Source organism: Lissotriton vulgaris, chromosome 7 (assembly GCF_964263255.1).
Source record: "Lissotriton vulgaris chromosome 7, aLisVul1.2, whole genome shotgun sequence".
In the NCBI taxonomy this organism is placed as follows: domain Eukaryota; kingdom Metazoa; phylum Chordata; class Amphibia; order Caudata; family Salamandridae; genus Lissotriton; species Lissotriton vulgaris.
Genome location: NC_141695.1, coordinates 856440799 through 856467815, shown reverse-complemented (window position 1 = coordinate 856467815; position 27017 = coordinate 856440799). Strand labels below are relative to the sequence as shown.

Below are 27017 nucleotides of genomic sequence, written 5' to 3'. Positions count from 1 at the left end.
TTCTCCAGCAAGGATTTCACAGAGGGGGGTAACCAATATCAAAATACTGGTCTTCGACAATAATCTCTGCGCTTCCATGTAGCAAAGTACCTGAAATATCTATCTACAGTCTTTAACACAGTATAAAGCCAATCAATCCTTAAAGGCCTGTTAAATATATGTGTTTCAGAATAAATAAGTTAGGTCTACTGACTTTGTCATCTTTTCATAATAAACAGATTAGGCACATGGCTTCTGACATAAATTGTCCCACTGAACCAACCAAGCCTAAAGCCTTCATCAGTGTCTTGTTAACATAACCAAGTGAGGTCTCTTAAATTGTACATGAACTGGTAACCATCAAAGTATACAGTCATAAAATTACAATTAAATCCAGAAAAACATTTGGCAAAACAATATACAACCCCACTGTAAATGGCCTAGCAGGCACATATTGAAGGATATGTATCAAAAACACAGGAGGGAGGTAGAGCAAAAAAGTTGGATTCGTGCTCCACAAAGATACTTAAATAAATACAAGAAATCCAACACTAGAGGGGGGAGGGAGGAGAGAGAGTGATCAATAGATGTTGAAACACTCAGTGTTTTGTAAAATACCCCTCACACACCAAAAGGCCCCTTGGTGTCATGCTTCATCACCGGGTCTTCGCACCCCTCTATCGGGATGCGGCGTGCTGCGACCTACGGCTACACGGGAGCACTTATAGTACTGACTATGTGTGGTGTACAGTGTGTGGGGTATGTTTATAAGTGAGTGGTGGGGTGTGGTGAAAAATTAAAAAGTACCTGGCACATGAGTATGAAAGAAATTCTTTTTTTATTCTGAACTCTGGCTGGTACTGTTAAAAGAAGTGCAGAGTGAGGTCTAGTCTGTTGTATTAATGAACAGGACCTCTGGTGTGCGTTGTCGTCGACATGTTTCGGAGGCAAGCTCCTTCTTCAGGACGGGGGCACGACCTCCCCACCTTACTCACGTCTTATTTTATATAAAAATGTGTATTTACAAAAAAGTGAAATTAAGTATATAGGCTAAGTGTGCCTACAGCGGTCTGCTACAAGCACAATGACTTGTGAAGCTTGTTTGTTGGCTTCAGGAGCAAAAGGACGTCAGGGGTGTTGCTTCAATGGCAATATAGACAGGACGCTGTGATCGCCGCCTTACCCCTCACGCTGCTCCTCACACCAGCGGAGCAGCGTGAGGGGTAAGGCGGCGATCACAGCGTCCTGTCTATATTGCCATTGAAGCAACACCCCTGACGTCCTTTTGCTCATGAAGCCAACAAACAAGCTTCACAAGTCATTGTGCTTGTAGCAGACCGCTGTAGGCACACTTAGCCTATATACTTAATTTCACTTTTTTGTAAATACACATTTTTATATAAAATAAGACGTGAGTAAGGTGGGGAGGTCGTGCCCCCGTCCTGAAAAAGGAGCTTGCCTCCGAAACATGTCGACGACAACGCACACCAGAGGTCCTGTTCATTAATACAACAGACTAGACCTCACTCTGCACTTCTTTTAACAGTACCAGCCAGAGTTCAGAATAAAATATTTTTTCTTTCATACTCATGTGCCAGGTACTTTTTAATTTTTCACCACACCCCACCACTCACTTATAAACATACCCCACACACTGTACACCACACATAGTCAGTACTATAAGTGCTCCCGCGTAGCCGTAGGTCGCAGCATGCCGCATCCCGATAGAGGGGTGCGAAGACCCCGATGATGAAGCATGACACCAAGGGGCCTTTTGGTGTGTGAGGGGTATTTTACAAAACACTGAGTGTTTCAACATCTATTGATCACTCTCTCTCCTCCCTCCCCCCCTCTAGTGTTGGATTTCTTGTGTTTATTTACATATTGAAGGATGCCCTTGGGCTTGATGGGGCTAAACACATAAGATGGCTAGAATATGTTAAAACATTCTTATCTCAATTAGGCCATCAAGAATATTATAATGACCCCCAGACAATGTGTAATGTGTCTAAAAAGGATCTTAAAAGTAACTGTATGCGATTTTTGAACGATATTAGAATTATGACTGAAATGAAAAAAAACAACGGTCCAAGCTCACCATGTTACTCTGGTCTCTGTGACTATACAACCATATATTCTATTAATCACTGGAGACTATGACAGATTTTTGTTAACACGCTTCAGCCTGAATATTTCACACAGGTCCTTAAGTTTCCCCGAATTAAATGATTGGTCTAGAACACTATGTAAGTGCCCGTGTGACGATGTCTCTGCACAGTCATCTATACATATATTGGTTTTTTGCAAACTTTACTCTATCCCAAGGAAAAGATGGATTGTGCTAGTATTTAGAAAATTGGGCCTGAGACAATGCCACCCTGCATTCCTGGAACTACAATTTTTGGACAATGAATTCATTATTGTCTCTGTTATTGCTTAAAAAAAATGTAATCTTGCAAATCAATTGTGATATGATACTTATAATTGTTTTACTTTTGTTAAAAGTACCTAAAACCATTGTGGTCCTCCTTTTTTAAATTGTTCCGGGAATTTTAATTGTGTGATATATGAACTGTGCTTTTATGGTTTAATTTGTATCGTAACCGAAAAAAGTTTTAAATGAATTGGCCTTGCAAGGATTATCCTATTGCAAAAATTCAACACCAAGTCTTTATCGGAAGGGATGATTGATGCTGAAAACCTTGCTTAATAAGATACTGTTTGAGTTTCCAATTAATAAAGCAGCTGTTTATAGCCTTTAATGCATTCAAATTGCATCCTACTCTGAAATGTCTATTTGCGTTAACAAACTCTTTTACAATAAATTGGGCAAGCCTACTTCCTTTGTTGTAGCTCTTCAAATAATCAAAACCGATATATGGCATCTGACATAAATGTTCCAAATGAACCAATCAGGCGTATAGCCTTCATCACTGACTTGTCACCATAATTTACTCAGGCCTACTGAATTCTACATAATTGTCCCCATAAAGCAACCCTCAGGCATACAAAAATTATAAATATTCACAAAACAATATTCAACCTCCTCCTACGAGGTTTAATAAGGATTATTAAAGTGTAAATCTACTTGCAGGGTTTGTCGACGGAGAGAACCAGCACCAGAACCCTTGCCTGCTGCAGTAAACTGTAAGAATCCATGTAACGTAATACATGTCTAGAGGGACATTAACACAGTGAAATAATAATCCATCCTTAAACCACCCATCCTTAGAGGCCAATTACTTTTAACATATCATTTTCACAATGAATAAGTCAGGCCTACTGCGTTTTGTCAGAATTTTCATAATACAAAGATTAGACCAATGGCCTCCAGGATATCTTTTCCAATGACCCAATCTATCGATAATAGCAAGTATTTCTCCTCAGGGTGTTGTCCACCTATTTGCTCACCAAGGCACTGCTCCTGTCTTGCAGTGGTGCTATTATGTCTCTAAGTATGCCAGTGCCCTGCTCTCTCCTGAGTGTATTGGCTGGCTCCTCACTCCTCAGTAGGCTATCCATACTTTCTCCTAGAGTGTAACCCACTCAGTGTGCTGCTTTTAATATCTCTCTCTCTCTCTCTCTCTCTCTCTCTCTCTCTCTCTCTCTCTCTCTCTCTCCCTCTCGCTCTCTCTCTCTCTCAGATTCTGGGTGTTTCCTCCATTGGGGTGCTGCTCTCTTGGTTTCACAAAGTGATTTCCTGTCACACTCACACTGCAACTCTCTTTTAGGATGTTACCCCTGTATAGGGTGATTGCACACCCTCTGGCTGCTACCTTTGTCTCCTCATTAGGGTGGCATTCTCTCTTTTCCAGGTGCTGTTCTGATATTCTGAGCATGCTACTATCACTCTGGATACCCCCTACCACCAGGTGGCGTTCTCTCCTCTGGATTTCCTGCTATCCCTCGCGAAAACCGATATACTCTTGGGGTGCTCCTGTTACTCTGAGCCCTTACTTCTAGTTCTCCTTTATAAAGGTGGTGCTGCCCTCTCACTCTGGTGTTATTTCTTAGTCACTGCCCCTTCCCTGTGAACCCTTAGTGCCTGTGTCTCTTTATGATACTGCTCTCTCTTAGGATACCGCCTTGGTTCTTCTGCCTCTCAAGCTGCTCTCCCGTCAGTCTGCTCCCCTCCTCAATTTACTGTTCTGTCTTTCATCTCAATGTGCTGCTCTCTCTTGAGATGGAGTCTCATCCCTGACAATCCCATCTCTAGGCACAGCCTTCTTGAAGTGTTCAGCTCTATAATACTGAAAGTCCCCTCAATGCACAACAGTCCCTTGGAAATGTTGCCACAGGATTCCTGGGGTGCCCTTCTCGGGGTACTGCTCAGGCTTCCTGCTTAGGGTACTGCTCTCTGTGTGCCACTGCCCTCTCCTGTGCTATCCCCTCTCTCTGAAACCCCTCAGGGTACTGTTCTGACTTCTCCTTTTGCATGCTGCCTTCTTTCAGTGTACTGTCCATTCCGGAAAAACCCCTCTCTGGAAGCAGCACTCTCTCATGCTGCTTCTCCATCCTAGGGCCAGTCCTCCGTGCACAATGTCTGATTGCTACTCTCTTTTGTGCTATTTGTCAGAGTGCTTCCACATCCCTCTGCCTTCTCATCAGGATCCCTCACTTGCTCAGAGTCCAACACTCACTGCTACCTCGCAGATTGCTGTTCATCCTATCTGCCACTCTTACGTTTCTGTTCCCCTCATGTTGCTGCTGTTCTCTCAAACGCATCCAGATGACTGCCACATGCACTAAGGTTGCTCTGCCTTCCTACCTTTATTTTAAGGGTGAATAATCGGATGTGTTTCTCGTAATGCAGTATGCGTTGGAGCCTACTCAAGTATACGTGGTGTATGTAGAAAGTAACTATGTGAAACGGTGCCACAGGCAGGGGGATGACCCTAAACCCCCAAGGTAGACACAAGGCCTCAGAACAACAAATGCAGATTGCCTGTGCACACATGAAAAATAAAGGCAGAACAAATACTGCAAATCCAGCATACAACAATAACAGTAGTCCAATGATGCATTTTGTTCTTGGTTTAATGCCAATACGATGCCCAGCCAACACGTGTTTCGTCAGGGTGATGGACCCACAACTTCTGCAGGGCTACAAAGATGTACTGGACCCCTGAAGTTCACTGAGTTATGTATGTTGTTATCCGTGCACGCCATTATGCATCACACTTTAGGTGTCCTGTGTCCATGCACAGACAGTGCATTGAGGTGTTTGGGTAATTTACCCATACGCTTCTACCATAAGGCATCCACACCTGCGTTTGCACCTGTTTTCATATCATTAACTGAGACAAGATAGCGGAAGAGCTTTTTCAAAATTTTGCAAAAGGCGACACAGTGGCGGCCAGTGTGAAGAACACTAATCAAACATGCAATGAAGGATTGAGAGAAAAACGTGTTAAACTAGAAAAATTGAAAAAGAATGAGAATAGTAAATGGTGGGACGGCATTACTCTGAGACAGTATCTCAGATTAGATAGAATACCTAGGGGGTTAAGCGCACAAATGTTCCCCACGTATGATGAGCTAGACGAGGATCTGTTAAAACTTTGGGAAGAATCACTCCCCATAAACTCAAAAACACTGATAGGCATACTCATAGAGAATGCAGACCGAAAGGTAATCCAATTTCAGGCAGAGATGATCAAACTTGAGGAGGAAATTAAAGATCTTGGCCATACCAGAAGCAACTGAAAAGAACTATGCGATACTTTCTGACATGTTAGCCAAACACCAGGAAGATATTAAACAACAAAAAGCAAGAAAACTCAAGAAAGATGAGATAGATTACAGGTAGGGCGTTTACCTTTGCTGAAAAATACAACCAAATCCTTCTGAATGATCAGGATAGGTTGGAAAAGGGTAGACAGCAAACCATTTCCATTTCCTCCAGATCCACCTCGCTCAGTATGCCAGCATCTAGTGACGATGAATTAGACAACACACCGAGCACTTCCAACCTAGATCGACCAGGGAACTCTTTTTTAAAGGAAGTTCAGTGCATAAAAAAGGGGAACAGGGCGCAACCCACCAATGGGGATCAGCTAAAAAAAACCAGGAGAGGCGCATGAGTGCTGGCCACGAACAACTACAGGAGAAATCTCAGGTCAGGGAACAAGAAGAACTAACAGACACGCAGGAGTTGGGTTGACATTATCAACATTTCCTAATGCACCCTCACTGATGACATGGTATCCCTTCTCAAGAGAGGTTTACGTTTTTGCCCCGTGGAAAGGGGTTATATATGCAAAGCGAAAATTGATCTCCTCACGTGGCTCATCTCTATGCGTTTGGCTGCACTCACTTTACTTTTGAGGCAGCTGTTTTCTTTGCCATGACTAGACAATTACATCTCCTGTAGGGCACGGTATTTTTGCTATTTAGCACTTCCGGTCTCTGACCTACTGTTAACTCTACTTTGTCCATAGTTCTTTGTATGGTACATACCTACACATTCTTGGATACTCTGCTCTTTGGAGTTACTCACCCCTACCAGCCGGGACGGAAGTACAACTGGTGTAGAGGTGAGCCATCTCATTACATCGCATTTACCCCTGATTCTTAATCACGTGTTACGGCCAGTTAGCAGGCTCTTATGGCACGTTCTTGCATTTCTGTTATTACAGATATTATCCCCTCCCTGCCTTTCAGCCCTCTTATGTAAGCACTGTTGCTGTTCATTATACTCAGAGGGTACTCTCCTCGTTACTCTTACCTTCTTTCCGCTCACCCTTCTTTTTGTGTCATTCTCTTTCCCCTGTTCCTTCATGTATCCAGGTGGTTGTCCATCCTGCTCCTCATTACACTTGTCACTGAGTACTTTGTTATATGTTTTTTAGAGCGTGGTTAGACTAGCTAATGATGTAGATGCATTGAGTCATTATTAACTGTTCAACACATTGCATTTGTCAACATGTCTTTAATGTCTAGGTGGGATTGCCCTAAATATGGGTATTTGGATACCGTAATTCAAAGCGCGTACCTCAAGGGTCCACCCATGACCTTAGTATTGTCATGAACCACCCTTATGCTGTTCTGCCAAGTGTCTTGTACGCCCGCTGCTTATGTCACCTTGGATGTTGGGTAGTTCAGAGTCACAGTGTTCGCCAAACTTTTACTGTACTGTCACAAAACTATATGTATGACATGCCACATGTGTCCTATATGCTCCCTCCTCATGTCACCTTGGGTGCTGGGTAGCACTAAGTCACAGTGTTCGCCGAAGTTGTACTGCCCGATTGGGCCTGTAACTTTGCTTGACAATATGCCATTGTACATCTTTGTAGCCCTGAAGAAGTTGTGGGTCCATCACCCTGACGAAACAGGTGTTGGCTGGGCATCGTATTGGCATTAAACCAAGACCAAAACGCATCACTGGACTACTGTTATTGTTGTATGCTGGATTTGCAGTATTTGTTCTGCCTTTATTTTTCACGTGTGCACAGGCAATCTGCATTTGTACCCATATCTTAGGCATGTTATCCACTATGTCCTTGTTTGTCCATCAATCGCACTCTTTCACAGTTTCACATTCATGGAGTGAACTTGTGTCACAACACTGTCATTGTTCTGCCCATGCGTCTACCAAGGAGGACCTTTTGCAGTTGTTCTGAACCATTGCTTATCACAATTAATCTTTGATTTGTGAAAAACAAGCAAGTGATTTACAAAAATCGAACATGTACTTTTCACATTCTATGTGCGATTCTGTTTATTTTACGTGTTTTAACCTTGTACTTCTCCAACCTTTAGCACTGGCTTCCTCTTTCAATCCATTGGCTCTGTCTTTTCACCCTTCTCTGTACGGTGTATCTCCTTGCTTCTACTGCTCAACTCACTATCCATCCTTGGCATTGACTCTTTGCCTATCCCTTGCCTCACCACCCATCCTTTGTTCTTGTCTGCCCGTTCATCCATTTACCTTGTCAACCATTCATCCCCGTGTCCCTGCTGCTCTACCTTTCCTTTGGCCCTCACTTTCCATCTTTGGCCTGTTTCTCCATCCGTACCTTATACTTGTCTCCAAAAGTGTCTCCTAGTTTTGGTCTCAAGAGCAGTCTGTCTGCTATCCCCAGTTTCCCCACTAATCCCTGCCTCGCCAGAAATCACAAGTCATGACTCAAACCCCTTCTGTCTTCCTTCAGCCCATACGTTGTCTCTTTCTTCCCCCCAATATATTTAGCATATCCATCCACTCCTTCCTTAACCCGGGTTTCTCCACTGGTTGCTGGTCTCTCCTCTGTCCTCATCTATCCACTCCCCCAACCTTCCCTTGCACTTACCCTCCCTTGTCTTCACCCTTCCCATGCCCCTCCACCATTCCCTTCCTTCACCCTGTCCTTGTGTGTAACCATTCTAGGCCCCTTAGGCCACACCGTTCCTCAGTCTCCTGCCTGTTCCTTTAACCTCCCCACCTCTTGGCCTGGTACTTTGAGACAATCCACATTTTAAATTACAGAGAGAGCTGATTTTATTGCCAAGTTTAAAAGACTTGCACAGTCTTGTCTGATATCCTATAATCAGAATCCACATCATTGAAATCCCCCGCAGGAAAGTAGGTTTAGCGCCTGAGATAGCACAGTTGGGTAATGTGCTAGCTGCGGTGATCAGCATGTAGCCTGCGGATCATGGTTATATCGTGTCAAGGCTGGCCTGGCTAAGTATTTTATCTTTTTGAGGTCGATGAAGGGAGCCTGAACTACGATGGGTAACAAATCCATCTGTTGAACTTACAAATATCGCTCTGCACTCGCTCCAGACCGCCAGTTTCCTCTCAGCTGCTTCGCAGTGCACAGGGGTCTCCATCTAACCCTCTGTGGGTCTCCTGACACTGCTGGACTCCCAAACGCACTCAATTTCCCTCCCCTCTCTACTCCCACTCCCCACGTGCTCATTCTGTTTCTCTGGCCCAAAGGATCAACATTTAGGCTTTAGCTGCCCTTTAGGTAATGTTGTTCTCTGGTGTGGGCGGAGTCACCTCCTTCTTAAAAGACGTTGCGCCGCAGGTCGGATTTCCAGCCACTTCTGTCAGGTCACCAAACTCTGTTGCTCAGGTGGGTCGGGGTCTCCTGGTCGCCCCCTGAAATAGTTGCTCATTGTCCTACTAATGTTGCTGGTGCTACTGACCTTTTCAATGGTGGCCGGCGCGGTTGATGTGTATTGAAGGCCATGGATGCTGGGCTCCACCGGCAGCAGGAACCCTGGGAATAGAACCTTGTTCCCAGAATCCTCTGCTCTGTTCATCCCTTGTTGTTCCCACTCTTTTGGCTTGTTGCACGGTGATCGAATTGAGGTCAAATTCATGCCTTCAGGGAGAAGGTGCAGCTAGCCCGGCTGAAGAAGGCGACGGGGTGGGAGGTAGGTTGAAACCCTTTTAGCCCACTGGGCGTTCCGCGCCTGTTGTGAGTGGGTAGGTGGGGGAGAGGGTTGCATATTTCCAAGGGCAAAGTATCTAACACATTTGGTGCCTTTCTCCGATTTTTTTCTAGTCGTATCTTTTATGGTCAGGCGATGTTAACAGTCAATAGTTTCACTGCACCAAATCACGTCCGCCAGTTCTCACTGGCAAGGCCCAAATAGGATGCTGCCAGCCTGCACAGCTCTCAGTAGCGCCCATCACCAGCTGACAGCTCAATGTTTGGGATCAACAAACGATTTGAGAGGTGTCTGGTTTGTGGAACGTCTTGTAGAGTTGTTTAGAGACGTTTCTCAACTATTTCCTAGAATGGTGCAGGGTTGGGACAGTCCTGGTGGATGCATGAATATTGTACCAAATCTAGTTGCATACAGGATGTTTTCGTCTATCCTTGGTTCCAATCCATGAAAGTTCCCCAGGTGCCGAGTCTGTGAGGTAAAGTCCCTGCAGAGAGGCCTGTAAGGTGCAGCGTGAGGTGTGCGGGGTTTGCTCTGTGTTGTGAGTCCGGCGACGCACACAGGCAGCGCCTAAGCACGAGGCTGACAGCTGGGGCAGGATACAAACGTGCCAGCCGGCGTCTGTATCTGGGGCACGGACGCCACAGTGAGGGATCCGCTAATGAGGACGCAGGAGGGCTGCACTGACGCGAGGAACGCCCCCCTCGTTACAGCCTCATGGCAACGCCATGAATTAGACAGAAAAAGCAAATGCAAACAAAGTGCCCCTCGAATAAGCTCGTTTGGCGCTGGCGGAATCGCTCAGTGGATGTGCGCTCCCCACGTGGACAGGCAGCGCCGCGTCGAGGGGGCAGCAGAGGGGTTCATCGCTGCATTCAGTGCCAGGGCTAATAAGGCCTGGGGGTCTCGGTGCTGTGGGCACCCAATACGGAGGCCCAGTCACAACTTAAGGTCTCCTTGCTACTTGGCCAAACTTCTTGGGCACTCACTGCTGAGGAGGGCCCGTTAGGTATTGGAACCACCGCTGAGGCCAAATAACGCTCTGTGATTTGCTGCTAACAAGAGGCAGCAGTATTACAGTGGGTGCTCACCCCGAGCTTTGGGCACTATAGCCAGTGCTTTAAGTAGGATGGAAAAACTGGGGGGGGAGGGGTTGAGTCTCTCAATGGGGCGTGGTCAATGTAATTAAGGGTGTGGCTTAAAAAACACCTAAGCTAAACATCTGTGTTTAGCACAGTGTGCCTCTTGACCTGTATTTTGCTGTTTCTATCATTGCATCCAGATATATGATACAACAAATAACATCATACCTACAACAAGGCAGGACTATTGGCTTTGTCAATGGCTGTTAGTTCCATAGGATAAATAAGAAGCAGCTATGGCTTGTATATAATATTGAAAAAGCTTTCACTTAACACCTTAACTGCGTTGAACGTTCTGCACCCAGTGCTGAACGTTCGAATAACGAGCGCTGGCCCGTCGGCCAACGGTAATGCGCAGCACTGGCAAGGTAGTGCTTGCGACGACCGTAGGCCAACGGCAGTGCTTAAGGGGTTAAAGCCCTTGTGACACCACAACAATGTTGCTGCTCTTGAGCTTCAAAAAGTCAAGGGAACTCCAGTGAGAAAATGACTCTCTTTAAAGGATTTCCCTTCCCCAACAACGCTCACCTAGCATCACATCATGCCGTAACTTCTCCACTAGTGAGAATTAAGCAGTGTGAGCATGTGCACATCGATGTGCTTGCTGTCACTGCAGTCTGGAAAAAAACGGACCTCCTGTGTCAGGGCACAAGACAAAGCCCGATAGAGACTCGTTTCGAGGCCCCTTTTAACAAACTGCTGGTGCTCAGACCCAGTGAGACCCGGCCCACCTAAAGCCCTGGCAATAGCTAATTGTGGGCAGAGAAAGACTAGAGAGTTCTCTGCTAACTGAGGGCAGATACTGTCTTACCGCTCCTTACTGAGGCCCAATAATGCCCTAGGGTCTCTCTAGGGGTATCCCTAGGAGGTGGCGGCTGTCCTAACACCTAGGGGGGGGCAAGAGATATCTGAATGTTGACAATTCCCTGTAGGATCTTTGCTGTACATTGCCAATGACTCACTGATAATTGAGGTCATAAAGCCTTTGGGGATCACTGCTGAGGGCGGTTATCGCTCCTTAAAGAAAATAACACTTTTGGGGCTCACTTTTAAGGTATTGTGGAAAAACTGCTGGATTTCAGTAACCTCTTCTGAGAAGACTTCTAGGACCAATACCACCTTGTGGACTCGCCACTTAGGGGCAACATCATCTTAGGTGCCGCCTCTGGAGGTCAAAAAAAGAAATGGGAAATGACTACTGAGTAACTATAACCTTTTGCGTACAAACTGCTGAGTAATGGCCATCCTAGATGCTCACTGTCCCAAGGGCCAATTGCTTTTTGGGGGTACACTGCTGATTTAAGCTCAGTAATGCCATGGGTCTTGCACCATTCTGATGGCCAATAGTACCCGTGGTTCACATCTACCCTACTCTTTGGGCTGCTGCTAATTCAGGATCAATGTCACCAGTGTGCTCCTGCTAGATAGCTGCTAGTGATGAATTAGCAAACTCAGCCTTTTCCAGACCTGTCTCCCAAGCGTGGACTGGCAGTGTGTTCTTCATTTACTGGTCCGATTGTCACCTCATCTAAATATGCACACGAGCCAAACCTGGCCATTATCCACGTTAAAGTGTTCTCATCATTAGAAACTGAGACTGCTCATGTAGGCCAGTCCTCGGCTGCAAGTGTTTGCGATATGCATTTGCATGGATGAATAAAAATGGATAACATGAATTGCAGCCATAGTCTGTGTTGGGCTGACTGGCCTATCATAGTTGCGGCTGCAGTGCGTGTTTGACTGAACGATACAGAAAGCTGGACTGCTGCGTCTCACACCCATAGTCTCTGTTTGGTGAATTGATCTACCAAACCCAGGCCATGGATAGTTGTGGCTGCAGTGAATATTTGATCCAGAAAATGTATGTAACTGCTTGTTGAACAAACACCTTTTATGTGATGACTACAGCCATAATCTCATTGACAATCTGTGTTTGGTGGATAGTGCCACAAAACGTGAACTACTGCTGCGTGGGTTAGTGGTCTTTGCTCGGTCGAATGATCCACAAAGCTAAAGTCACTGATGATGTGGAAGTTGTCTGTGTTTGGTGGACTACATCACATAATGTGGGCACCTCCAACTTGCAATAGTGATCTCAATTTAATTAACTGATCCACAAACCATGGGCCACTGTGTGGTGGACTGGTCCACGAAATGTAGGTAATTGCTCTTCATTTGATGGACTGATCAACAATAGCTGGATGGACCAGAGGGCAGACAGGGATTACTAGGCTCCCAACTGGGGGGGTAATGTCCTTTGTTGCTCATGTTCTAGGTTCCATCACACAATAACTCAAGAAGCCAGGCCAAGCACAACCCTTTCAGCATTTGATTCACAGGATAGCTATGGCGATCAGTCATAGGCTTCCCATGAAGATAGTGTGGTGTTCAAGAGCTCACCACGCAATGGCCATCCAACAAACATAATAACTTAGGGCCTAGTACTTTAATTGTGTTGAATAACTAGATACTACACAACTCAATGGAAAAAACACACAGGGTTGCAAAGTAAATTGTGTCAAACAGAGAGGCATTGCACCCCCTGTATCCTTCTGGTATCCTCCTTCCGCTTTGATTGAGATTCGGCATCTACAGTTCTAAGTGCACTAAAGGTATAAGGCAGGTTTAGGCATGGGGTGGGTGGCTTAAATGCTCTCTCAAGTCAAACATGGAACTCAATTCAATGTCTCTTTGTCCCATTCAGCAACAAGTCTTCTAGTGCACAGACTCATGTTTACAAGTTTTGTTTCTTGTCCCCGGCGCAGTTTGGGCTATGTAGTGAATGTGGTCTGGGCTCCCACCTTCACAGCAGTGACTCCTCCTGCACAGAGAGCCTCACTCAAAACAAAGTTCATGGGGCCATCAGTGAGGCAGATGTGTGTAGAAGGACTCCTCTTTTGGCTGTGCAGACCCCCTAGGCTAGCTGCAGACAGTCATTCTGGTGTTGCATTTATGGCCTCCGGGCTTATGAGGGCTTCCTGCTTTCAAGACAATGGAGGCTGTGCCGTTCTTCAGGAGAAGAAAGGTATGAGTCACACTAGGGTTGTGGTGCCACTGGACTCAGAGAGGTCACAGTTGGGCATCCATTTTGGTGGATGTAATGCCCTCACACACCCTTGCAGGTGTCATGCTTCATCTTCTGGGCTGCTCCTCGTTGGGTCGGCGGTGCATTACCCAACGGGCTCACCTCTAGGAGGGGCACTTTATCAGAGATCTTTTATCCAACAGCCATTTTGTGAAGTGCGGGTGTGAGGCCAGGGTTGTGTAGACATGAAAATGAGTTAAAACAAGGCTGGGAGTACCTATGAGAAACTTTATTCTGGGGGTCTCCTGTCTTAATCAAAATGTGTGATAACCAGCACTTGATGGAATGCAATGTTCCTATTTCAGTGCCGGTCAGTGTGTGTTTGTACTGGTCAACATGTTTCCCGCGTTTACGTTAATTCACTCGCGATTCTTCAGGACCTTATGCGACAATATATTTAATCTTTCTACACTAGAGGACCTATATAAGTATCCAATAGGCTAGTCTGAGTGTCACAAGAAGAAAGTGCTTATTGTGTTCATGAATCTGTGATGGGCTGGATCTACCTGCAATGATGAGACAAAAAGGCATATAAAACAGGTGTAGATTTCCAGACCATCATGGTGGTGACATAATACGTTTCCCCAGAACACGCTAAATTTGTGCAGCTAGCGTATTCAGTGATTAAAAAAGTGGTTAAAAACAATATGACAATTATCCTCAGTGAGCAAGTTGTGTACTGCATGCCCCTGTGGATATTGAAGCAGAGCAAATGGTGGTCAATTTAAGCACAGGACTCGCCTATTCTGTAAAGGACCCAGGCATCATCAGTATCCGGTTGTCTGCACAATAGTTTATTAGGCTTCCATGAGGTTATGGCTGTGTGTAGAAGGAGACAGTGTAGTATGTTCTATCATCTCTTGTTAATGCTCAGTCTGCATGAAGCCTTACAGAGCAGTAAATGAACAGATCACTAGAGGTTCCTCCAGTGACTTCAGCTCAGTTCCATCAGATATGTGTACAATTTAAAAAGGGGTTCATGTTGTGTACTCCCCTCTGGGTCTTCTGAAAAATCCAGTGTCTGGCATGTCGTACTGTCATAAAACAGGATACCTAAGCAAGGAAATGCGGAGCTATTTTGTTCTAGGCTTGTGTTTCTGTTTAAACCAACCTCTTGGAATATACCGGGCATTGAGCTTGCCCAAGCTGCGCCGTGTGATGGAGGAGGAATGCTTGCTCCTTTTCACTGCCCCATATCCTTTTGTGAATGCAGCGGTGGCCTAATTATCGGAGATATCCCCCTGCAGTGCCCCGTAATATTGCAGTTTAATATATTAGGGTGTTGTTCATAGTCGCGTTCTGGTTGGTTTCATAAGCCAATGTGTTAATCGGTGCTCCCCTTTATACTCTATTTTATTACTGTTGGCGTCACTCATACCCGCATCGGACTATCCAGTGTCTCTTTGTTGTGTGATTAATTAAGGCGGGTGTCCCTCGTTCTCAGGGCTGGTGTAGGGGATCTAAGTTATAAATCATATTGCCCCTAATAAGCCGCCGGTGTTGTGTACGGCTCAGATTTACTTCTCATGCGTAGCTGCGGTTAAGTCGGGTTGAGCTTTGCTCGCCTCCCTCCGTGTACCGCGCTACCCTTTTAGACAGTCAATTTTACAAGGAACCTAGTTGTTAACACTAATTGTGTATGGCGCTTCAATCACAAGTACTCGTGCCTCGTATTTACAGTTCGTAGCCTCGTGCGCTGCCAGCAGGACCTACCCACGCCGCCAAGTCAGGGAGGTACCTGTTTGGTGGGAGGCCATGCTTTTCTCTAGATCCTGGGGTCATGTGACCCCGAACGTGTCACATATACGGTCATGTGATCGGTATGGTAAAGTTGGCGGCCATGATGGAGTGCTGTCTTGTTAGGCAGAGATACCTCTCATAACATTACTGAGGTATGTTTTAGGGGTGTTTTAGCAAGGTCCCATATGATCTTATTAGTTTGGCTCGCCACCTATGTGTTAGGGGTGCGTCCATGAATATTATTTTCCTGTGTTTTGGACTATTTACAACAATTGTGTATTTACAAAAAATTGCTTGTATTATAGTGTATGGTCCCGTGTTACACGTTTCTAGGGGCTTCTTTTAGGCGTGTCATATTAGTTTTGCTATGTGTGAAAGGACCCTCCCTTAAGGTCACTGAGCCCACTCGATTGCCTATGGGGTCCCGTGATTGGTGAGGGTACTAAGGCGGCCCTGACAGAGTTGTGTCATTTGGTTCATAGCCTTCCGCAATGTACAGGAGTAAGGCTGGGGTTTGTTTGCGATAATTCATCTTAATCATATTAACCTATCTCATCCAACAGGTATTGAGTATCAGTCCCTGAGTGTTTATTGTATGTTACTATGCTGTTGTTTCAATCATCACTCAATCGGGACTCTGCGAGTGTCCAGTCTTGTTGCTATGGGACTAGATTGCACTCCATGGTATCTCCTCATTTAGGCCTGTGCTGTCCTCTGATAAGCGGTGTATCCACCATTGCCCTTTGATGAAGAGGTTCTGTTTGGTAGCTGTGGTACTTGCTTCTAGTATTAACCACCGCAGTGAGTCTGCTGAGTGTTTGTGTTCTAGATATTGTGCACACATTTTCGTATTGTTCTTTTTGCAGCGGAAGTTACTGCGATGTTCCGAAATGCGTATCTTTATGGGGCATGTGGTCATGCCCACATTGTAGAGACCACACAGGCAGATCAGAAGGTAGATGCAATTCGTGGTATTGCAATTAGTGTGACTCCTTATTTTCCAGGTGAAAGAGTCATTCAGCTTGATTGTTTTGTGTGTGGTTGTGAATGCACATGCACTACACATCCCGCACGGGTAGTGGCCTTTCACTGTAGGTAGTTGCCACAAGGTTGTCTGGTGGTCAGTTGTCTTTCTTTTGGGCCTAGTTTGTATGAGGATATCCTTGATGTTCCTAGAAAGCTTAAACGCAAATCGTGGTCATTCAAAACTCGGGCACCCTGTGTTCAAGATGTGCCAGTGTTCTCTTTAGTTTGTCTGAGGCTGGTGTGAGAGTAGTCACACAGGTCATAGGTTCGTTTACTTTTTGTACCGCAGGCCTGCGCTCTAAGAGGCTCTCCCTATGATTGTTTTGCGCAAGTTTTCTTGCTAGAGAAACGTTCCTACGGGGATAGCCTCTGGCTGTCAGGTTACTGGTGAGGGTCTTGGATTCTGATTTATACCTCTCAGTGGTGCTACAGTTCCTCCTCACCCATAAAAATTGCCCAAAGTGTAAGTTTTCTCTCAGGGCTTTAGAGTGGTGGCTGGTAAAGTGTAGGAGGCTGTTGCGGTTGGTACTCTTTTATACATTGTAGTGGTAATGTTACCACATTCAATCATGATGGTCAAGTCCAAAAAAGCTATTTGAGATGGAGAGGCCGTGATTGTAAAGTTCAGATATGGATTCAAATTGTTAATCCATTGAAATAATTCATTGTATGATTCCCTGTTGCCTGTCCAAAATATCAGGATATCGTCTATGAAACGTCTCCACAATCTGATGTTAGCCTGGCGTGAAAGATGTGCTTTCCCTCAAACTCAGCCATATAGAGGCAGGCCACACTTGGGGCGAAGGTGCTCCCCATTGAGGTGCCTTGCGTCTGGCGGTAGAATAGTCTCTTGAATTCGAAGAAATTCTCAGTTAAGGCTAGTGTGGCGCATTCCATAACAAATGCAGGTGGGGTCGATGATTCCCACTTTGAAGCATTCAGTACCTTCTCAATCACCCCTAGTGTGGCCCTCTCTGGGATGTTGGTATAGAGGGCCTCCATGTCGAGGGTGATGAGGAAGTCAATCTGGTCAGTGTTCTGGCTTCCTGCTTTGGCAAATGTTGGCATTAACTCACAGCATCAGCTGCGTTTGCACCAGGATCATAAGCCTGCTGCAAATTGCCAAGCCCCACAGGGTACTTGTTTTGGTAAGTTTTTTGCAGCCCACATGGGCACTGCGTAGGATGATTGGGGAAGCATCCAAAATACACTCTCTGGGTAAGGCAATAATTTCATTTGAGATGTTGTCACTGATGTCATGGCTGATGTCACTGACCATGTCATGAGTGATGTAATGGATTGGTGACGGTACAACGCGTACCGTCACAACGCGTGCGGTTACAACGCGTCCCTTACAACGCAAGTCGTTACCACGACTTGCGTTGGGGGCGCGGATATCGAATAGTATAATTTACTATTCTAACACCAGTCCCCGTGGACACTAGGGAAGGTGTTGGAATAGTAAATTTACTATTTTTAATCTTCTAGCGCCCTCTAGCGCAAGTCGTGGTAACGACTTGCGTTGTTACGGACGCGTCGTAACAGCACCGCGTTGTAACATCCGCGTTGTAACGGATGTTTCCCGATGTAATATGTGAGGTCATAAGCAGTTCATTGGGTGGGCGTAAGTTAAAGTTAGCTCAGGTAACTATAACTGCTGAATTTCACTGGTTTTGTATGAGTGAAATCTGAGCCTAAGTATAACATCCTTGTAACCTTTGTTTTTTTTAATGAATTAAAAAAATAATATATATATATATACACATATATATATATATATATATATATATATATATATATATATATATATATATATATATATATATATATATATATGTATATATATAAATTCAATCGTAAAGTTGCCTTTCGAAAAAACACCACCGCACAAGAGAGTTGGTTCCATTCATTTAATGCGAGCTGTCAGCACATCGCGTTCTCTCTTTTGGTGAGTCATAGATACAGCCAAACGCGTTTCGAGCACCTCTCTGCTCTTGTTCACTTGCTCAGACAAACATCGCAATTGCAGGTGAGATATTTGTAGACCCGCCCCAGTATATATATGCACACACATAGGTATGTATATATAGGAAATGAAAAGCTGCTTTCTACTGTTCCTAATATGAGGTCTGAGTTAACAATGTCTCTTGGCAATAGAACTAATTCATAGGTGGGCTAACACAACTGCAACCCCATGAAACGCCTGTAAAGAAGAGGGCGAGGAGTAAAATACCTTCTCTCCATACTGGTTTAAGTAGAGCTTTCCAGACAAAAGAACAGTCTGGTTGCAAAAGACATATTGTGGGCTTAAGAATAACATACTGGGGCTTGAAGTCCAACCATTGCCTACTATTGGTAGACTTTCCTGTCACTCTCATTTTCTTACTTCCTATTTATGTTCCTGCTCATCATTCTTTTATTATACTCTCTCAGGAAGCATTTCACTTTGCCAGCTCTTTTGATTGGCTGGCTTCCATCACTCGCTTTTTAAGAACTACTTTTGTCTTTTGCACAGTACTAGTGTGCTTTCCAGCTGTCATGTACTTCTCATCACCTGCACTTTGTGTTGCTTCCTGACACTCATGTATTTTTACTTACCCCTTTAATGCTGCGCTTGCTCTCGTGTCCTTTCCAATTGCTTTCATGGATGTGGGTTTCTTCCTCCACCTGCTCCACGTTGCACTCTCACGTGCTGTTTCACCTCACCACCCCTGCCCTTTGTTTTGCCTTCACCCCACCCTCTGTGTTGCTTTCACCCCTGCCTTCTATGATGCTTCTCACCCATACACTCCTTCTGTTGTACATTGCTTCTCTTCCCCACCCTCGCATTTCTTCCCCTACCGCGACCTCCATCTTGACTTACCTGTGTTACTCTCCTGCAGGGTTTTACTGCCTCCTTCGCTTTTGCTTGCTGCTTCTTCTCCATTGCATTACTTTCCCTACCCATGCCTTCCATGTTGCCCTACCTCCACCCTCTGTGTTGCTCCCCAATTCATGATCCAAATAAATGCTTTTTTAAAATGCCGATCCAACTTGGAAAGAAAAAAAAAGTGGCTATGCCAATTCATAGGCACAAACATGCATACAAAAGGATGAGGCTGCCCACATCATAAGCTTCTTGTTTTGTACCTTGGGCGCGCTGTGCAGCATGGCTAAAAACGTTTTACAAAGCCATTGCGTCTCAAAGGCATTATCGTTTGGCTTTGCCAATGCTTGTTAATTAACTGCATCTAACTCTGACTCTAGCCAGATCTAATAATGAGCAGAAAATGGAAATAAGAATATTGTGTGTTCAGGTGTGAAACTTGAGACTAAAGAGAGCCTGTGGGGATAAGACAACCAACGGAATGAATGTCGAGGCGCTTCTCATGCATAATTGCATATATTATAGTCAATGTTTCTGCATTAGAGTCACTTGCTCCGATCTCATTGTTGATAACTCTTCCAGTATTTTATGTTCGGTTCTGTAGGCTGCACCTTCTGTGTTGTGTTCAGTTCTGAAGGCCACATGTGGAGTGCCATATTTGGAAGTCAGATCTGAAATATTGTACCCTTTTCTAAAGGTGATTTTGGTATTACGAAAATGAAGGTAAACAAAGAGCTTTGACTCTGGCCTGGGTGAATTTGATAGTTTAGTCACAACAGATGAACTTCATCCACCATCCAATAAGTCCAGTTTCCAACAACCCCGCACAACCTTCACATGTTCATACAAAAACATTGTAAAGCAGAATCTATACAGCTTCTGACAGAAATACTAGACAGCCGACATATCCAAGAATCTAACATTCTAGAACAAAACCCAGATACCACAACCCTCCCTTCCAAGAAAAACAAATGGGAAAACTGGGAAAGCAAAACATCAGAAAGGAACTGCAATGGAAGCAGTGCAAAGGAGAAATACATGACAAGATGCACCAAACAATGGTTACAAAATTACAGAAAACTAATTCTTGAGCGTAGAGATGTGGTTATGGTTCCACGTGCGCCTATCCTCCAACTTCACTGAACCTCTAAACAATTTCATCACTTGCAGAGGAGATCTCAATCTGGAGTTTCCTGAAGTATAATTAGGATTATTCATAACAACCATAGCCCCAATTTTTACACCACTCTCATCTGGTGTAGCAATTTGTTTGTCAATGTACTCTTTTCCCTTAGCTTGGACAATCAACCCTTTCTACAGACTTATACAAATTATATACTTAACAAATTCTGACTTCTCCCCACCCCGTGCCCCTGACCCATGGAGGAAATAAACCAGTAAAGGGCTTCCTTTTCACTGAAGATCTCAAAACAATTGACATCTGTGGTGGACTGAATCTGTACTCTTTCACTCTATCAAACATATCATTCCCCCAATCCCTTCCAATGCCTCTAGATATTCGAATACATCCTTTCAATGTTTTATTGAAACTTTTCTAACATTCCATTGTGTTGAGTGATACAAATCAGATCTCTTGTGTGAAAGTCCTCTTTTTCTCAAAAACGTTTTCATTTCCTTAGAAATTAGCTTGGCATTATTGCCTTTTAGCAGTGCTAGTGTTGCTTTCCAGTGAAAAGACTTGGCTTCGAACCTAAACAACCAACTTAGTGGTTATCTCACATGCCACACTTATCTCTGGCCATCTGGAATCCTGGCCATTAAAATAAAAACCTGAACTGGGAAAGAACTGAAAAGAAAGGACCCAAGATATCCAAGGAAACTGCTTCCCAAGTTTAGTTTGGCAAGGCTTTACACACCATGGGAGCAGTTCTAACTGTCTGAGATTTGTCACTAATGTTACAATCTACACACTCCCACAAACTCTCTTAAACTTGTAAATAAATGCCCAGCCACCAGCAGCAACCTCTCAACCTCTCCTGTAATTTACTTATACCGTGATGCTCATTATAAACAAGCAGTCCCATCCATAAACTTGCTGGTGGATCAAACCTGGATCATCTGAGCAACAACCACCCTGCACAGACAGATCATTTGTAGCCCTTGAAAAACTACTTACCAATGTGGAAACCACCGTACCTACTTTAGTGTCCTGCAGTGACTCACATACTGAATTAAACATGTAATCTCTAGCCAACTCCTCTCTTCTCTGTTACACAACCATCCATAGCCAAACAGATTTTGACATCACTCATCCTTTTCATCACCCTTCTCATTCTCAACACGAACCGATCTTGAAAGACACTCCACTGATTTGTTGGAAACACCTGGAATATATCTAACAGAAAAAAACAGTCTTGTAATGCAACAGTCCATCTGCAAATACAGGATGAGCTGGCAATCACCCTTCTTATTAAAAACCTCTTCCAGGGGGTTGATATCTGAAAAAACGTCAAACCCAGTTTCCCATAAAAAATGCTTAAAATATCCCAATGGCCCAGCTCCTTCTTTCCAGTGGTCAAATACCTGTATTCTGGGCCATGCAAAGCTCTGGAAGCAAACGCATTGGTAACTACCTTTTCACATTGAACCTGTTACATAATTGCTTGTATCCACCATCACCCGCACTGTTCACCAGGTGATAAGGAAGACTAGGTACAAAACTCTGCACACTCTGAGCTGCATACAATTGAGACTTAATGCCTTCAAACTCCTGTTGCTACATCCCATTTCACACAAATATAACCTCTTTTCTTTTAACAATAAGCATATGTTGTTTGTTTTACTTGAAAAATGTGGGTTCTATCTTGAATATAACTCTGCCATTCCAAGGAAAGCTTGAATGTCCTATTTCTTTTTTGGACAAGGAAGTTATGAATTACTTCAATGAATTCCTTCTCGGAACTTACACCCTCTGCTGAGATAACATGCCCAGATAACTCAGCTAAGAACAGATATATTTACAAGTTTTCACCTTGAATGTCATACTTCTATCCTGCAAAATCTCTGAAACCCTCCTTACTTTCTCTACAGGTTGTTTTATAGTACCACCGTAAACAAAGATGTCATCTTGAAAAAAATTAATCACAGGCACTGTGCCTAACAGGTTAGTTATGAGTCTTTGAAATACGACTGCTACAGAACAGAGTCCAAACAGCATCCAATTAAAACAGTGCACTGCAAGATGGATAATAAGGGACAGTACATTTTTAGACTCATCAGTTAACCTCGCCTGAAAATAGGCTGAATGTAAGTCTAGAGGGATAGAATCAACTTGGTCCCAGCTAACATACCCACCATAGCACTTATTCATTGTAATGGGAAAGGGTCCTCAACTACTCTTTTTTTTAGTTTGCCTGAATCAGTACACAACCTTTTCTCTCCACTTGCTTTGTGTGCCGCTACAACTGTAGATAAACCCTCTGTGGCTTCTACTGGTCTGAATTTGTTTTCAGCACACTACCAATCTTGTTCCTTCATGACAACACCCTCACATTGAGAGGCATATCTCTAAGCTTGCAAGTTACAGGTTCTGCTCCAGTTTATAAAGAAATGTTGTGCACACGTCCTTGAACACATCCTACTCTATTGACAAACAGTTCAGGAAAATTTAGATTTTTCACAGCCTGCTGGGCAGAAAATCTGGATTTTATTAAGGACACGGAGGCTAATATTATGCAAATCTCCTTTATTACCACAGCTCAGCAGCAATAATGGAATAGAACTTTGTGAACATTCTAAAGAGAAGACTAGTCCCTCTGTGACCAGGCATCTTCCTTCTTGTCAGGCTGCGAAGAAAGATGATCAACGTGAAGAAAAGATTAAGGAACAGGATTCCAACGAATAAACTTTCAGCATCAGAATTCCAACGAATAAAATTTTCAGCTTCTAATCCAGTAGATTCTTAATCTGAAAGAAGAAGAAGAATACATTTCCGAGATATTGTTCAAACAAAAAAGGGTGGGTTACAAATCATATTAAAAAATAGAGGCGGGATAATATTAGCCTCCGTGTCCTTAATAAAATCCAGATTTTCTGCCCAGCAGGCTGTGAAAAATCTAAATTTTATGGCACGACACGGAGGCCATATTATGCAAGTTCAAAGTGCATTAAGAACATTATCAATCACATTAGAGATTGGTCTAAAGTAGCAAGATCTAAACATAGTATCATTAGATCAGTCTGCCGCCTTAAGAATTTCTTGTAAACCACCACCAAGAAAATAGGCTTTAGAAGCAGAAGCGCCCCTAAGGGAATGCGCTCCAAAAATAGAGGTGTTCACACCACTTTCGCACATAACTCCTTTCACCCATCTGGCTAGAGTTGGAGAAGAAACTCCTTTATGGGGAAATCTAAAGGAAATCAATAATTGAGTTTCATTTGATCTTAGACTAGCAGTCCTCCTCTCATACTCTTTCAGACATTTAACCACGCAGAGTCTTTCATTCTGAGGAAAGAAAGGGTAGAAGATAGAGGAAGATAAAGTTTTAGTTCTTCTCTTAAGGTAGAAGCATACACCTTCTGGTTGAAAGGATCTGCTAGAAATATCTAGAGCTTTGACATTGGAGGTTCTTCTGAAAGATACCAGACATAATAAAACAGTAAGTTTGAAAGAGATACGTTTCAAAGAAAGGGAAGAGTTCTCCCCCCAGGATGATAAGGTCCGGAGTACCAGTGTTACGTCCCAAAGGGCGGTATATTTAGCTGTTGGAGGGTTAATGACTCTCATGCTTCTCATGATTTTTTTAGTGAGTAAGTTCTGTCCAACGGAGAGACCATCAATGAGGGAATGGCCTGCAGAAATTGCAGATCTATAGACATTAACGGTTCTATAAGAGAGTCCAGAAGTAAAAAGTTCAGAAAGGTAGTTAATAACATGAACTAGATCAACTGAAACGGGATCGTGACTTCGTTGAAGACACCAGTGAACCCATTTGCCCCATGCCAGTTGATATGCCTTTCTTGTACCTTGAGCCCACGACTCAGAAATGAGTCTGAAAGCATTTGGCGAAAGCCCAGGGATTTGCCATTGTCTCCTGAAATCCTCCAGGCCGTCAGAGTTAGAAGACCCTGATCCACGAGGGGATGGACGTCTCCCTCTGGACCCAAGAGTATTTCCCTGAACGAGGGTATTAGAATTGGAAAGTCTATGCTCATTTCCAGAATGACTGGAAACCAGGCTTGGGACCTCCAAAGAGGAGCTATTACAGTTATAATGTCGTGGTAGCGTCGAGCATGAAGGAGAAGCCGAGGGAGTAATGCAAACGGCGGGAAGGCATAAGGTTTCAGACCTCTCCAATCTTGTAGGAAGGCATCTACATTCTGAGCTTGAGGGTCCGGTCTCCAACTGAAGAATTCCTTCAGATGTGTGTTTAGACGATCTGCAAAAAGGTCTGTCTTGTATGGACCCCATATTGATTGAATGGTCAGAAAGATCTGTCTGTCTAATCTCCAGTTGCTTGAATCTCTGAAATTCCTGGAGTACCAGTCTGCGACACCGTTGCTAAGGCCCGGGATGTGTTCCGCTATAACCGAAATACCTTTGTTCAAGCAATATTTCCCAAAACTCTTGGCAAGGTCCGTTAGGCCTTTGGAATGTGGACCGCCCAATTTGTTGACATAGCGGACTGCCGAAACATTGTCCATGCGTAATGTCACACAGCATTTCGCTGTTTTGGGTGTAAAACAGCGAATTGCAAATGAACCTGCTAGTAATTCTAAGCAGTTGATATGCAATCTCTTCTCTTGAGTGGTCCAACGACCGCCTGTGGAGTATTTCCCACATCTCGCTCCCCATCCTTCCAAGCTCGCATCTGATTCTATTATCAGATCCGGTTGTTCCCCGAAGATGGCTCTGCCGTTCCATGCTTCCGCATTCCTGAGCCACCAAAGGAGTTCCGTCTTTGATTCCTGATTCAAATAAATCATTTGGGAATATGAATGGTTTGATCTTAAAACACTTGCCTTTAGTCTTTGGAGTGCCCGATAATGGAGGGGTCCCGGGAAGATAGCTTGGATTGTCGAAGAAAGGAGGCCAACGATTCTCGCTAGTACTCTCAGAGGGAAGGTCTTCCTCGCGAGAGCCTTTCTCAACTCCTTCCTCACCTTCCTGACTTTTTCGGAGGGTAATTTCAGTTCCGCTTTGAGAGTGTCTACCGTAAAGCCTAGGAACTGTGTTTGTTGTTCGGGAGTAGTACAAGATTTCTTGATATTTATGATGAAACCCAGATGTTCCAGAACCTGAATTGCAAGGTTTGTGTGGAGAGATGCAGTCTCTTTCGACTGGGCCATTATAAGGATGTCGTCTAGGTATATGATCAGTCTCACCCCTCTCTCTCTGAGCCAGGCGGTTACAGGGCGTAACACCTTGGTGAAACACCAGGGGGCGGATGACAGACCGAATGGGAGACTGCAGAATTGGTAAAGTTTTCCTAACCAAGTGAATTGGAGGAATTTCTGGTGGGGTTCCCAGATGGGAATTGTTAAATAGGCGTCTTTCAGGTCTAACCTCGTGAGCCAGTCCCCTTTCCTCAAAATATCCCTTAGGAGGTGTATACCCTCCATTTTGAAATGTTGGTAAACTACCCAACGATTTAAATCTTTTAGGTTTATTACGGGCCTCTGTTCCTTGTTCTTCTTTTCCACTAGAAAAACATTGCTGAGGAAACCTTGTGTTTGCGTCTCGACTATTGCCCCTTTTTGTAACAATTCTTGTACTTCTTTGGAGACTAGGTCTCGGTCTTTGAGGGAGAAGGTAATCTTGCGAGGGAGGCGAGTTTGAAAGGAAATACCTAAAAAGTCTATTTTGTAACCCTTTACTGTATCTAAAACCCTATTGTCTTGTGTTACTAAGTTCCAATTCCCAGTGAATTGGCGTAGTCTCCCTTCCACCTTTGGAGGGATATCTGAATGGTCTTTCAAGGTTCCTACCTGAAGAAAAGGAACGCTGTCTTCACTCGCCTCTGAAGGTGCGTCCTCGGTTCCTCTGTCTCTGCGGGAAGAATTGGGATCCATAGTTGTTGGAGCCATAGTTGCTGGAGAATCTCCCTCCACGGGTGTTAAAGGGTCTAGAAGATTGAGTTCCGCGGCCGGGGAAACGACCCCGTATTCTCCCGGCCCTGGCAAAAACTCTATCGTTGAATACTTTTTTAATTTCCTTCTGCGATTTTTTAATCGAGCTGAACGTGCTCACATACTTAGCCATTTCTTTAATGAAGTCCTCGCCAAAGAGGAGACCTTGTGAGTCGGGACCTCCGTCTTTTTTGGCTAGTTCAATGAGTTTAGGATCTATTTTAAGTAAGACTCCTTTTCTCCTTTCGGTGGAGATGGCAGTATTAGCATTGCCAACAAGGCATATTGCTCTTTGCACCCATTCTCGTAGTTCTTTGATATAAATCTGGTTATTCCCTACGTATGCAGATTCTGTCATCTCGAATATTTTAGCAAGAGGTCCTATTACATCAAGAAGGCGATCTTGACAAGATTTAAGCCCTTTATCCAGACCTTTCCTAGGGTCTCTGTTGTTTTTGGCTATAAAAGCCACGACCTTAGGGTCTAACTCTGGGGTCATTGCGACCTTGTTTGGTAGGGATGGGCGTGGGCATTCAGATCTGAGTCTAGACCTCACTTCTTGGGGTATTTCTCTTCTGAGCCAGAATGAAAGGTAGTCAACGATATGTTGCGAGGGGGTCCATTCCGGAGAGAGTGGGTGCTTAATTAGGAGGGGATCAAACATTTCTTCCCCGAATGGGTTTAGAGGCATACCTTTAGAGGCTGA

At 44.3% G+C, this 27017-nt stretch overlaps 1 protein-coding gene across 4 annotated transcripts in view; it reads left to right on the top strand.

Moving 5' to 3' along the window:
* The window catches only part of SGCD (sarcoglycan delta), a 1117370-nt gene that overhangs the window by 423201 nt on the left and 667152 nt on the right, over window positions 1–27017 (top strand). Inside the window, exon 3 of one of the 4 annotated variants that reach the window (XM_086931238.1) lies at window positions 3074–3138. The exons of the other annotated variants lie outside the window; for them this stretch is intronic. The gene's annotated coding sequence lies outside the window, so the exon portion shown is untranslated. The remainder of the gene's footprint in view (window positions 1–3073; window positions 3139–27017) is intronic. 4 annotated transcript variants of the gene reach the window in all.